The sequence below is a fragment of the Heterocephalus glaber genome, unplaced genomic scaffold (genome assembly GCF_053883595.1).
Source record: "Heterocephalus glaber isolate CG9 unplaced genomic scaffold, H.glaber_assembly_v1.0 deba00001461, whole genome shotgun sequence".
NCBI lineage: Eukaryota > Metazoa > Chordata > Mammalia > Rodentia > Bathyergidae > Heterocephalus > Heterocephalus glaber.
In genome coordinates, this window is record NW_028258308.1 from 41,757,171 (window position 1) to 41,771,818 (window position 14,648).

At 36.3% G+C, this 14,648-nt stretch overlaps 1 protein-coding gene across 2 annotated transcripts in view; it reads left to right on the forward strand.

Moving 5' to 3' along the window:
- The window catches only part of LOC101718722 (disintegrin and metalloproteinase domain-containing protein 32), a 117,325-nt gene that overhangs the window by 99,127 nt on the left and 3,550 nt on the right, over positions 1-14,648 (forward strand). For both annotated transcript variants that reach the window (XM_087217355.1, XM_021236779.2), the window contains 2 exons: positions 1,229-1,406; positions 13,080-13,230. The gene's annotated coding sequence lies outside the window, so the exon portion shown is untranslated. The remainder of the gene's footprint in view (positions 1-1,228; positions 1,407-13,079; positions 13,231-14,648) is intronic.

Here is a 14,648-nt window from a genome sequence, read left to right on the forward strand (position 1 = left end):
GAGAGGTGCTGATGTTTGCTTGCTTTTTCATTTTCCTTTTTTTGGGTGTGTGCTTATTATTATTTTTTAAAAATTTCATTCCTAGGGGTGGGGATTTAGCTCAGTGGTTTCACCACCTGCTGCACAAGTGCAAGGACCCAAGTTCAATCCCTGGTACCAAATAAATAAATAAATAAAATTTCACTCCTATTCTTCAAGTCATCACTGTCAAAACATCATCTCAACAAAAGCTAAGAGAATTCTAGTACAGTGATCACAAAGCCAAGGAATATAGTGTGAAACAGTTTGGAAAGTTACTAAACAAGCATACCCCTGAAGTCTTCAACAATCAAGAAGGAAAGATAAACCTGAGTAAGAAAAGAGATTTCCAAATTTCTTTGTATTAGTAGTCAAATCCCCAAATTTTCAGTAACAGCAAAAATTCACATGGCTTGTTCTATTTACAGGTACAAAATTACTTAACATAAACTATATTTGAGGAAGTCCAGAACAAGATTTACTACACAAAGGCTTTAAACCACCATCTTGATGTATTCAAATAACTAAAGGGAAAACATGGGTAAAAAACTAAAGTTAATAAGGGGGAAATGCATGAACAAAATGAGAATATCAATAAAGACAGAATCTTAAAAATAGAGCCAATCAAATTCTGAACCTGAGTAGGACACTAACTAAAATGAAAAACTCAGTTCAGAGGTTCAGAAGCAGATTTAAACAAAGAAAGAACCAATGAATTCACTGCAATTTGAGAATTGTCACTGGTCTTGTTGTGAAAGTGAATGTGAGTCTGGGAGGTTGGACATGAAGGCAGCTGAAGAACTTGGTAAACTATAACACCAACTGTGGAGGAACATTGCTGCCAGAGTAAATCTTCAGGGTGGGTGAAACCTCCCTATTTTGGAAATGAATGCCTGAAAGCATTTCCATACACAAGCAGGGCAGCCAGTGTCAAGTGTGAAACATGCACTGTATGCTACAGGAGCAATAAAAAGTTGTAGATGACTCAGTTCCTCTTTTGTGATGCCTTCCTGAGTTGCTATGATGAAAAAGTGGAAAAGTTCCCTTTAGAGAATGACATACCTTTCAAAATTTTGTTTGTGTTAATTATCCTCCAGCAAATCCTTCTTTCATTGTTGATCTTCATCCCAGTATCAAAGTGGTGTTTCTTCCTCTAAACCCCACCTCTTCAATTCAACCAGTTGATCAAGGAATTATCTCACTCTTTAAGACTTACGACCTGGGAAGACTTTTGTCAGGCTGTTTGCACAACTGAGGAAGACACTGAGAAGACATGCAGTCCACAGTGCAGTATCTGCTAGAGCTGAGGAAGACACTGAGCAGATATTGGTGGCTATGGTGCATTATTGGCCTACAAACAAATCTATAATGGAAGAGAAGAAGAGAAAGTAAGCAAATCACTATGTTTGTATTTCTTTTTTATAAATTTTATTTTATTGTATCCCATTCTCTCCCTGAAGTCCTCTCCCCTCCCTATATACAAAAACTTTGCTTTGTTTCCATTTTTTTCCTTCTATTTTCACTTTTTTTTTCTTGCTGCTTCCTTCCTCTGTTCGGATTACTGAATGGAGTGATACTTGCTCAATAAGCACCTCGAGTAAGTCTGTGGAGAAATGCCCAGCTCTAGGCAGATTAGAGTATCTCTGACTGAATGGAGACTCTTGTTAGTGCTCCAGTGATGTCACCAAGGAGTCTATGAATAGCATCTGGAAGACAGCACTCAAGAGGTTCGTTCGCAGCTTTGAAGGGTTTGACAAGGATAAGGAGTTTACAAAACTCAACAAGGGTGTGGTTGGGCTGGCAGTCTCATTCACCCTGGTGTGGATGGGGCTGGCATGGAGGAGCGCATAGGACTCCTGAGGAGCTGATGCAGAGCTATTAGAGTACAAGCACATGCTTGAGAAAAAACCAAAAGAAAAGGGAAATTAGGAGAAAAAGAACCACAGAGAAAATCCACAGTGAAGGGTTTAGCACAAGAGCTTGTAGGTCTCCACATACTTCTTTAAAAATTTGAAAGCATGGACCCCAACACTGAAAGCATCCCATCAACAGAAAAAAGTAAATAGGACACACATGTGTAAATACCAAATAGTTTCTCTGGTGTGAGACACTGAAAGTGTAAATAAGGACTAAATGTATAATAGGTAATGTGAAATAGGAAGAAAAGGGGCAAAGGGGAAGGAAGTGGGAGGGCTAGGGGAAAGGATAGAAGGGAATGGGATTAATATGAGAAAATGGAAAAATAGGAACAAAATCTTTGTAAATAGGGAGGACTGGAGGGGTTGAAGGGAGGGCTGGGCAAAAATAAGAACCAAGAGAGAATATGTAAAGGTGCAAATTTCCAATGATGAATGTCATTATATTGTATACCTAAAATGTACCAATGATTAGAATGAATAATCGATAATGTAAAATAGGAAGAAAAGGTCCAAAGGGGTAGGGGTAGTGGGAGGGGCAGGGGAAAGGAAAGAAGGGAAAGGAAAAATGATGAGAAATGGAAAAAATGGAAATAAAGTCTTTGTAAATAGGGAAGGGTGGAGGGCGTGAAGGGAGGGCTAGGAATGGGGAAAAAATAAGAACCAAGATGCATTATGTAAAGGTACAATTCCCAATGAGAAATGTAATTGTGTTGTATACCTACAATGTACCAATAAAAGAATTTAATACAAAAAATGTGCATGGTGTATTATCTGCTTACAAGTAAATCTATGATGAAAAGAAAAAAAAAGTAAACCACCTGGATGGACAGGTTTCTGAAGACAATGACACCTCTTCAATATCAGCCTCAGACCGGGCCCCCAGGGCAGTTCCAGAAGGCACTGCCAGCACTGAAGAGGCCACTGTGCTTTGAGCAGTGCTGACTGAATAGCCCTTCCAGGGCAGTGAGACAATGAGCCTGTTCTGCTTAGATCTCTCTCTACTAATGTTTGTCTTTCTGCTTTTGTCTATAACAACAAACTTTTTAAAAGTTAAAAGTAAAACTGATAGAAGACTAATATCTAGAACATATAAAGAACTCAAATAAATTAATGCCTGAGAAGCAACCAATTAGAAATAGACCCAGGAACCAAGTAGACACTGCTCCAAAGAAGTGCAAATGGCCAATAAGTACTTGGAAAAATGTTCAGCGTCTTTAGCCATTAGGGAAATGTAAATCGAAACAAGTCTGAGATTCTATCTTACTCCAATAAAAATGGCTATTATCAACAACTAAAAACCAAAAACTGCTGGTGAGGATATGGGGGGAAAGGAATCCTTCTATATTGATCACACCAGTCTCCACTCCCACCAACAATGGAGAAGGGTTCCTTTTTACACACAGCCCTGCTAGCATTTGTTATTGGTTGATGTCTTGTTAGCAGCCACTCTCTCGGGTGAGAAGGAATCTCAGTGTTGTTTTAATCTGCATCTCTGGAATGACCAGTGATGTTGAACATTTTTTCATATGTTTATTTGCCATTTCTATTTTTTCATCTCATAAATGTCTATTCATTTCAGATGCCCATTTTTGGATTGAGGGTGTCTGATTTTAAAAATTTCTTTATATCTAGATACCGGTCCTTTGTCTGAGGAACAGCTGGTAAAATTTTTTCTCACACTGTGGGTTGTCTCTTCACTCAGTTGGTGGTTTCTTTTGCTGTGCAAAAGCATTTTAGGAAGATGAGATTCCAGTTTTTGATATTTTCTGACCAATTGGGGTTTTTTTTCATGAAGTCTTTGCCAATACCAAGAGTTCCACCTATTCTATCTTCCTACAGATTTAGTGTTTCTGTTTTAATATTTAGATCTTGGATCCATTTTGATTTTAGTTTAGTGCATGGTGAAAAATATGGATCTAGTTTTAATCTCCAGCATGTGGAAAGCCAGTTTTTCCAACACCAAAATCACATATTCTCTTAATGATTATAAAATGTTCTGAAGTGCTTTAGAGATTCTAACCAGGATCTGTTTTGAGAACAGGGCATATGTATGCTCATTCTGTCAATGTATTGTTAATTCTGCTAATAAATGTCTAAACTATGTATTTTTCTTTTTAACTTCACCTCAAATCTTGTATTTATTTAGTTTTTTGAATATTTCAATTTAAAAGCTTTATTATGGTAAAAGACATATTATCATTAATTAATCCCCCTCAGAATACTCCCACTTACATTGAACACACTCATCATATAGTTTTTGCCACTTTCTTTTTTATTCATAAATGTTTGTAGTACATAATGATTATATTTATTGTGAGGGATTGTTATATGTACATAACACATCTCAATTCCTTCTACTTCCTGCCTCCCTTCCATTCTCTCATTTTTCTTGCTGCCATCAGATTCATTTATTTAACTTATAAATTCTTATAAAGTTAATTGTCATATATACAGATTAACAGGAAGACTAACAGGCTGAAAAACATGTAAGATAATTACACTAAATGAAGGTACACTTTTAGCAATATTATTTATGGTGGATTATAACTTTTTTCTCTCTTTTTCCCTATTGACTGTCTTTCATTTTGCTCTTTACTTATTTATTTAAGTATCTCATATTAGAGAGTTCATGAGATATTTAAGCTTGTGTGTCTGATTCACTTCACTTAACATTATGGTCTCAAGGTGCATCCATTTTTCTACAAATGACTCAAGTTATCCCTTCTTTATGACATTGTACCCTACTGTGTATAAATACATTTTGTTTATCCATTTATCTATTGATGAACATATAGTCTGGTTCTATGATTTAGCCATTATGAATTGTGCCCCTTTTCCATAATTATGCATATATCATTATGGTATGATGCTTTTTGTAACTTTTTGGGAAGATAAATAGAAAGGGAATAGCTGAGTCAAATTGTATTTCTAGTCTTAACTTTTTGAGAAATCTCCAAATTGGTTTTCTTTTTTGTCTCATTAAGTTTATTGATACATTTTAGGTATAAAATACAGTTGCATTCATCATTGGGATCTTGTACCATTACATGAGTATCTTGGTTCTTATTTGTTTCCCCCTCTCTTGCCCTCCCTTCACCCCCTCCACCCTTCCCTATTTGCAAACACTTTGTTTCCATTTTTTTCCTTTTCTCATATTTTTTTCTTTTCCCTTCTTTCCTTTTCCCCACCCCTCCCACTTCCCCTGCTCCTTTAGACCTTTTCTTCCTATTATATAATATCAATTATACCTTTTTAAAATTACAATATCAAGACCTAGGAGACATTACCACAGATTTTACAGAATTTAAAAGGATATAGAAAGCATATTACAAAAATCTTTTCTGAAGTAAATTTGACAACTTCTAAGAAGTACCTTGGAAGGCAAATTAATGAAACTAACTCTGGAGGAAATATAAAATTTGAATAGCATCTATTAAAGAAAGTATATTCCTAGCTTGAAAACCTACCTATATGACAACAGCAGGCTCATATACATTTTAACTGATAAATTATATCAAACATTTAAAGCAGAAAAGAGAAAAACACTTCTCCCCTCATTTTAGGAACTCAACATTGTGCTAATCCTAAAACTGGATAAAGATAATAGAAGAAAAAAGTTTGAACATAGATAGAAATTTGTTTAACAAAACAAACTATTAGAAGTCAGATCTGGCAGTATGTACAAAGTGGTTTTATTATGCGGGGATGGCAGTGTTGGTTCAGCACTGGAAGATTCACCCTCAAAAGTCATCATTTTAACAGAGTAAAGGAAAAAGCCATATGATCCTATCACTAGTTGGAGAAAAAGTATTGGACTAAATTCCACAGCTGTTCATGATAAAAGGTGTTGGAGACTAGAAGTAGAACAGAACCTTCTCAACATATTAAAGACATGTACTCCATATTTCCAGCAAAAATGCCTTATATGAATGGAGAAGATTCAATGCTTTCTCCCTAAGGTGGGGAACAAGGACAGATACACCTACTCTTCCTCTTCCTCTGTCCATTAAACTTTGAAACATAGACCCAAACCAAAATAGTCTGGCAATAAAATTACACAATTAGGATAGGATTGGCAAGGTAGAAGCAAAATCTTTATATGTAGATGAAATGATCATCTACAGAGAAAGTACTAAGAAATCTCTAGGAGCCCCTAAAATTTGTATTTAAATTTAGCAGGAGTAGAAAACACCAGGTATATAAAAATTCAGGTGTATGTATACTTGCTATAAGTGAAGAATTCGATATTGAAATTTAAAAGTTATGTAGGAATACAAAGGACCTAGAAAAGTAAAAAGAAAAATAAAACAAAACAAAAAACAGTGTTGGAAGACATTTAGTACCTAATTTTAAGACGTCTTCTAAAGCTACAGTAATAAAAGCAGTGTTGATGTAAGGAAAGACGTATAGATCACTGGAATGAAACAGAAAATCTAGAAATAGAACCACACATATATGGCCCACTGAGTTTTGAAAGATTATTTAACATTAGCATTTTATAGAATATAAACTGAATTCTAAAACAGAGGAAAATATAGTGTTTTCAGCAAATGGCACTAGAACACCTGGTATCTGTATATAAAAAATTAACCTCAACCCCTTATTTCCATACAAAAAATAACTGGAAAGGATCTATGAACCTAAATATGAAAGCCTAAAAGGATAAAACTTTAAGAAGCAATTATAAGGGAAAATGTTTATGAATTTAGGGTATGCAAGAACTTCCTAGGATACAAAAAACATGATGTATAAAAGAAAAAATTGATAAATGAGATTCCATCAAAATTTAGAACTTTAAATGACATTGTTAAAATGAAAAGTAGTCCATAAACAGACCATATTTACAATGCATATAACCTATGACCAGAATATATAACGAACTCTTACAGCTCATTAATAGACAGCTCAGTTAAAAAGTAGACATAAGAAGATGATAAATAGACAGTATAGCATAAGGAAAGGTGTCAACACTAGAATCAGAAAAATACTAATCAGTACAATAACAAGATTGAGTTATACACTCATTAGGGAGATGAAGTTAAAAGTTGTAAAAGCCTTGTCATGACTTTTGCTTTTTGTTGAATTCTTCTCCTTTGCATTCAATTTGTCAACCCCAATGAATTCATTCTGCTGGGCTTCCTGGGGTTGTGATCCTCATTTTCTTTTCCTAGGATATTGTCTAAAATTTTTTGGAGTGCTGGCTTGGTATTTATGAAGTTCCTAAGGTTCTCTTTATCATGAAAGTATCTTATTTCTCCATCAATTTTGGAAGATAGTTTTGCAGGGTACATCAATCTGGGTTGGAGACTGTTTTCCTTTAGGGCTTGAAATACATCACTCCAAACTCTTCTTGCCTTGTTGGTTTGTGTTGAGAAGTCATGTGATTCTGATGGGCTTTCCTTTGTATGTGATTTGTTTCTTTTCTCTCACTGCTTGGAGAATTGTGTTCTTCTGTTGGGTTTCTGGAATCCTAACTATTATATGCCTATGTGTAGATATTTTTTGATCAAGGCTAATTGGAGTCCTATATGCCTCACTTATCTGTATGTCAGGTTCTTTTCCCCTGCTTGGGAAGTTTTCTGCCATCACTTCTGTGAACAGTTTTTTTTTATGCCATCAGCACTCTCTCCTGTTTCTTCATTGAGCCCAATCAGTCTTATGTTATTCTTCTTTGCATCACCTAGCAGCTGCTGGATTGATTTCTCATGTTCCCTTCTAATTTTGAAGCAATTTTTCTTCTCCTGGTCACTAATTGCAATCTTATCTTCTATATTTGAAATTCTATCCTCACATTGGTTCATTCTGCTGTGTAGACTTTCAATGGAGTTTATAATCTCCTGGAAATCTGTTCGCATCTGTTTTATGGATTCCATTTGCTTCCTATGTTGGGATTCCATCATGTTCCTCAGCTCCTCTATTTTTTTATCTGTGTCTTCTCTAGATCTATTAATCATGTCTTGCACTATGGGCACAATCTCTGCTGTTATGTGAGAAATTATTTCTGAATTCAGTTTTTCCAGATCCTCTTTTGTTTCCAGTTTAGGGAGTCCAGGTGGTTGAGTATCAGATTGTTCCATCTTGTTTCCCTTTGCAGTTGCTGTAGGTGATCTGGAAGTCTGTTTTTGAGGCTTGTTTTGTGTCTTCTCATTTCCACAGGGAGGCAGGGGGTGCTGCTGGCTCCCACATGGCTCACCTCCTCTGCCCTGGGAGTGATGGAATGGCAGCCAGGGAGCCTCCTCCTGGGTGCTGGGATTGGCTCACCTCCTCTACCCTGGGAGTGGTGCAATGATGGCTGGGGAGCCTCCATATTGGTTTTCATAGTGGTTGTACCAGTTTACAATCCTACCCAAAAGGAAGAAGAGTTCATTTTCCCTGCTGCCATAACAGCCTTAGTTATTGGTTGATATCTTGATGATAATCATTCTTTCTGGAGTGAGGTGGAATCTCAGTGTTGTTTTAATTTGAATTTCTCAAATGGCCAGTGATGTTAAATATTTTTTCATTTATTTGTCATATGTTTGTATTTCTTTATCTGAGAAGTGTTTTCTTTTCAGATGCCCATTTTTGATTGGGTCTTTAAATTTGGGGGAGTCTATTTTTGAGTCATTTATATATTCCAGTTATTAGTCCTTTGTCTGAGGAATAGCTGGCAAATGTTGTTTTAAAGTTTTTAGATTATACCTTCACTCTTTTGGTGGTATCCTTTTCTGTACAAAAGCTTTTTAATTTGATGTGATCTCATTTGTTGATTCTGTGTATTATTTCTTGTGCAACTTGGTAGTTTGCAGAAAATCTTTACCTACACTTCTGCCTTCAGATTCTTATCTATTTTGTCTTCCAGCTAATTAAGTGTCTCTGTTTTAATATTTCTGCCTTAGATCCATTTAGATTTTAGTTTAGTACATAGTAAAAGATATGGGTCTGTGTTCAGTTTTTGGCATATGGATATCTATTTTTCCCAGCACTGTGAATTAAAGAGGCTATATTCACAAGAGTAATGATTTGGCCCTTTTGTGAAAGATAAAGTAGCAAGCCTGTTTTTTGTTTGTTTGTTTTAGTTTTGTTTTGTTTCTTGTTTTGCCAATACCATACTGTTTTTATCATTGTTGTGTAGTATAACCTGAAGTCCAGGATTGTGATGCCACCTGCCTTGTCCTGGTTGTCCAGAATTGGTTTTGCTATTCTAGTTCTCTTCCAGTTCCATATGAGTTCTAGGATTAATTTATCTAGTTCTGTGAGGAATGCTATTGGTATTTTGATTGAGATTATCTTAAATCTATAGTATAATTTTGGAAATGTAGCCATTTTGACTGTATTCATTCTGCCTCTCCCTCAAATGGGGATATATTTCTGTTATATATTTGGATCCCTGTAGGTTTATCTATTCCTTTTGGCTTATTTGAATTGTTGGGGTCACTGTTTCTTTCTAGAATATCCTTGAGAATTTTTTGCAACACTGGTTTGGTGATCATGAATTCCAGGAGGTGCTCCTTATCATGTATATACCTTATTTCTCTATCAATTTTGAAGGAAAGTTTTCCATATGTCAGGATTGGGAGTTGTTACTGTTTAGGGCTTGAAATACTTTGGTCCAAGTCCTCCTGGCTTTTAAAATTTGTGTAGAAAAATCTGATGTAATTCTTATTGGTTTATCTTCATATGTGATTTATTACCTTTCTCTAACTGCTTTTAAGATTTTTCCGTGTGAGGGACTTTTAGTATTTTTTGTACAATGTGGCATGGGTAGGTTCTCTTTTGATCCTGGCTACTGGGGGTTCTATAACCCTCACTTGTCTGTATGTTTATTTTTTCCTATATTTGAGGAGTTTTCTGACATTATTTCTGTGAGCAGGTTTTTTATATGCTATTTGTGCTCTCTTCTGACTTTTACTTATTCCAATTTTCTTGCTTTAGTCTTCTTTGCATCATCTAGCAGCTGCTGGATTCACTTATGTCCTCTTGTGGTATTTTTGAGTAGTCCATCTTTGAAGACATCTTTGAGTTCTAGTTCTGATACTCTGTCCTCTCACTGGTTGATCTTGCTGCCCATACTTTGAATATGATTTTTAATTTACTAAATTTTCATTTTAAACCTTTTCATGGACTTGGAATCCTAGATAAACTGATCATCCATGTTTTGTATCATTCTTGTTAGCTCCTCTAGGTTTTTAGGTCTTCTAAAAGCTCTTACTCCATTTGCTTATTATTTCCATTATCTCTTTAATTCTATCTTCTCCAATCCTGTGGAGTACCTCTTTGACCTGTTTTCTAACCTGTTCTGTTATTCTTTCTAATAATTCAAATTTGTGGCTTATGCTCTTCTGCTCCTGGTTCCCCCTGGATTCATTTTAGGGGATGTGGGAGTTTCGGGGAACATTTTGTTGCCTTGTCAACTCATGTTTCTTTTGTTTTTTGTTTGTTTTTGTGCTAAGATTTGTGGATGCTTATAATCTAAAGACTTTGTTGACAGTAGAGAAATCTCTTTCATTGCTTTTCAGTGATGTACTTTATGTTGGGCTTGCTATAATCCTTTGTCACAACTCAAAGATCCAGTCTCCTTGGTTAATTTAGGAGGGCAGGAGGCAGTGTAGTTAGCCCAGCAACCAAATTTTCTGGGAATGTACTCTAGCATTGTTAATGTCACAAAGGTAATTTAAGTGTTGTCAGTCAGAGAAATAGCAACAATTATGAGAACCTGTTAGTATCACATGAACCAGCTACAGTAGTATTGTCCAAGACCAAGTGGATATTAACATACAATAAGAACAAATTATGTACCCCCTTTAATCCTAGGGAAGAAATCTGCAATTCTGGTGTAAACATTAAGACAACCCAGGTATTGACTTACAGCTAATATGTAATAAATGTGACAACCATCTCTCTGCTAATGACAGAAAAGAATGCAAAAGTATTTTTATAGAGTTAACTATCAAAAGATTAACAAAGGTTTATGGTTATACTATTAAAGATATAGGGTTTGAAGATGGGGAATGTAAGAGGAGAGCTTTGAAACCTTCAACTCTGTGATGTGACAAGGAGGAGAATGAAGTGGTACAAAGGCTTTTACCCTGGGTTAAAAGGTTGTTTATAGAATTAGGCAAAAGGTGAGAGAAAAAACTGGTGTGAACTAGAAGACAAAAGAAAAGGAAGGAGAAAACAAAGAAATTATACAGAGAGTAAAAGTAAGCACAAAATAAAGGGACAAAAATTAAAAGGGAGAAGAGGCAAAAAATAAATTTTAAAAAAAGAAGAAAAAGAGATAAGAAACAAGGCATAAAGACAAAGGAAGATTTCCCAAGGACCAGGAAACTGTTAAAGAAGAAAAGAGGAAAGGAAAGGAAAGGAAAAGCTAAAAACAATGCACATGCTTAAAAACAAAACAAAACAAAATTTTTCTCTGTGATTTCAAATGTGTGGTTTTTTTCTGGGATCTACAATTTGGGATCAGTGTTCCAATCAAGACGTGTCTGTGTTCGTGCTGGTGGATAAAAGAAGACATTCAGACCCCAGGTCCCTGCTGCATGAGGCACAGGCAGACAATAGGATTAGGCTGGGGACACCAGTTTTATGACTTTCAAATCCAGAGCAGTTCAGGCTGACCCTGACCTCTGGCAGTGGGGCAGTGACTTGTGTCATTCAGCTTAAACCCTCAGGGGTCCCTTCCAGCCTGACCATGGCTCTCTGACCATAGCAGTCTCCTGTGTCTGTCTCTCATCTAGTCACTGTGGAAACCAAACACTGAGAGCCCTGAACTGCAGCTGCCCTGCAACTTCTGTGAGACTCTGGTTTGAACAATCACCCTCTCCTTGGAATGGCATCTGATCCAGCAAGCTCTCCTAGGGGTGTGGCTGGTGCTTGGGCTGGAGTCACTCACCTCACAGCATCCTCCAGCCTGTTCCACTGTCCCTTTTCTTATGAGCTGAGAGCTGAGATCCAGGAAGAACAATGTCATGTTCTGCCTTTTCAAATCTCTGTAGATTTTAATTTTCCTGTCAGATCCTTTCTGGTTCCCAGGAACCCACTTTCTTCTTCTTTTTTTTTCTTCTTCCCCAAATTGTTATTTTCCAGTGTCTGGATTCCTAATCTCAGAAAGGCTGAATTGTTTTTGCTCACCACTCTACCATTTTCCCGAAAGCCTCTATGTACTTTTCTAAATTCTCTACATACTTTTCTAACACCTCAGATTTTAAAACATATAAAAATACCCAAAGGGCATAACTTGTAGAAATCAAATAAAAAGGAAACATGTACATGGGAAGACAGACACATTATAGATATAGATACAGATGTAGACTCAGAAACCAGTAGAATACCTAAGATTTTCTTTATATGATAAAATATTAATACTAGGCAGGGAGACATGAGTCATTTAAAAATTGTTTCCTCCAAGGAGAAAACCTGTGATTCAGTAAGGGAATGGGTGAAAGGATTTACAATGTTTTTTTTTTCCTAAAAATTTACCTAAAACCCTATTAATATATTAATGCCATAAAATTATTTTTATTTAAATTAAAAAATTTAAGTGGTACACAATACGAAAGTGATATTACTGATGTACCATGCAGTCCTTCAATACATGTATACATTATAAATATTCAAAATATTTCTTTGAGGAGAACACTCAAAATCCATCCTCCTAGCTTTTGAAATATTCGGTACATTATTGCCAATTGTAGTCACCCTACTGTGAAATTTCACCCTGGAACTTCTTACTCCCATCCAACTGTAAGCCAGTATCCTGGGATAGGAAGAGCTTGATCAATGCAATCTTTTACATTATTGGTGTTACAAATGAACCAAGAAAACAGTGCTGAAAACATGCACGGCACCACAATATTTATTTGTTTATTTGGTACCAGGGATTGAACTTGGGTCCTTGCACTTGCAAGGCAGGCAGTGGAACCACTAAGCTAAATCCCTGGCCCTGAGCACCACAATATTTAAACAAATATACATTGACAACAAGTAGGAAATCTACAAAAAAAGTACCAACAAATGTGGTTTGGGGGCTCTGAACTTAAAAGAAGTAGTTGCCCTATAATAGTCTGAAACATGTTAAAGTTGTAATTATATGTATATATGATTAGAGTAAGAAAACATACATTGATTAAGATTCTGTGCTTTTTGATCTTTCATTTTTAGATAAAATTTTTGGGTATAATATACAACTAAACAACTGGATTATTTTGAGTTTCTGCATTTTTCTGCCATTTTTCATAATTTTCATCATTGTGGTCATTAAGATAATGAAAATGAGAAACTTATGCAATGCAGAGAACACAAAGTATGATGGGTAAATATGGCTTACGCAGTTACTTTCTTAGGTGAAATCCTGTTGGTCTTTGACCCATGTCACAAATTCATACTGATGTTGTATATCATCTATTACGCCTAAATATGTACTATGCTTAATCTAACATAAATGGAAGTCTTGCAATTTTGTTTTCCAGTAGTTTGTTAGTATTCTCAGGCAAATGAGGAATCTCACTGCCCCTGAATCTTTCCTCATAAGTGTTGCATACTACACTGGGTATGTAAAAGTCAGAGAGGAGTAAATCTGATGTGTAAGTTTAAGTTACCTTCTGGTTGGATTTAAATTAAGGGTTAGAGTAAATTTTCTTCAAGGAAAATGTTTTCCAATTTAGGAGCCGTATTAAAGCTTTTATGAATTATTTTAAGTTCATATTTCCTCTTGTTCTAAAAAAATCACCTCAGGATCCCTCTGAAATTATGTGATTTCCTGTAAGTTTGTACATACTCTACTTACATTTATCCTTCTTCTGATGACTGAACATTTCACTCACTGAAGGTCAGCAGTTCTGTCATACATGACCTCAAAAGCAATATCACTGCCTCAATCTGTTTCCTGGGTTATAAGTGAATATCACAGCGTGTATAATTTATAAAGAATAAGGGTTTATTTAGCTCTGGTTTCTGGAGGCTGGAAGGCCTGTGGTTGAGAGGCTGGATCTGGTGACATCCTTCTTGATGGTGGGGATCATCTGCAGAGTCTCCACGTGGCACAAGACATCACATGGCAAGAGGGGGCTTCCAAGACCAGAGCCAAACTGCCCTTTATGCAGAGAGCTCTCAAGATGACCCATGGACCATGAATCTGTGACCTCTTCACCTCGTAAGGCCCCATCTGATTCCACCTCTTAGAACCTCACTTCTATGCCCCTTCCTCAATGAATGAGCCTTATAAACTCCTCCAGCAGGCCTTGCACAGGTACACTTAGGCCTTTAATTTTTTAGTCCAACATTTACTTGGAGCCACTGAAGAATTATTTTAACCGGAGAAAAACCAGTATTTGATCTTGCAGCAGCATGTTCATCTCTATCAGGTGTTACCTCTTTACTTCATTGTATAAAGGGTTTTGGTGTGCAGCAAGCTTTAGATGCCCTCAGTTTAGAGCCATCTGACTCGCTGCCTGACTTTACTCAGCATCGCTTGGGGCTGGAGACCTAGGGCTCCATCCTTAGCAGTCTGATTTTCCACCCTTGAGCTAGCCAATTTCTTGACATCACACGCTACAGGAGACAAAAGAGCTCAGGTTGTTCTGATGTAGGAGGCTTTTCAAGAGTCTCTGTCTTTACACACAAACTTGGAATCTGCCAGCCCTAAGAATCCTCTCCATTGTTTATTTGTCTTTGGAATGGATACATGAGCAGTGTTTAGATGAAAGTGGTGTCCAGAGAAGTCCAGTGTCA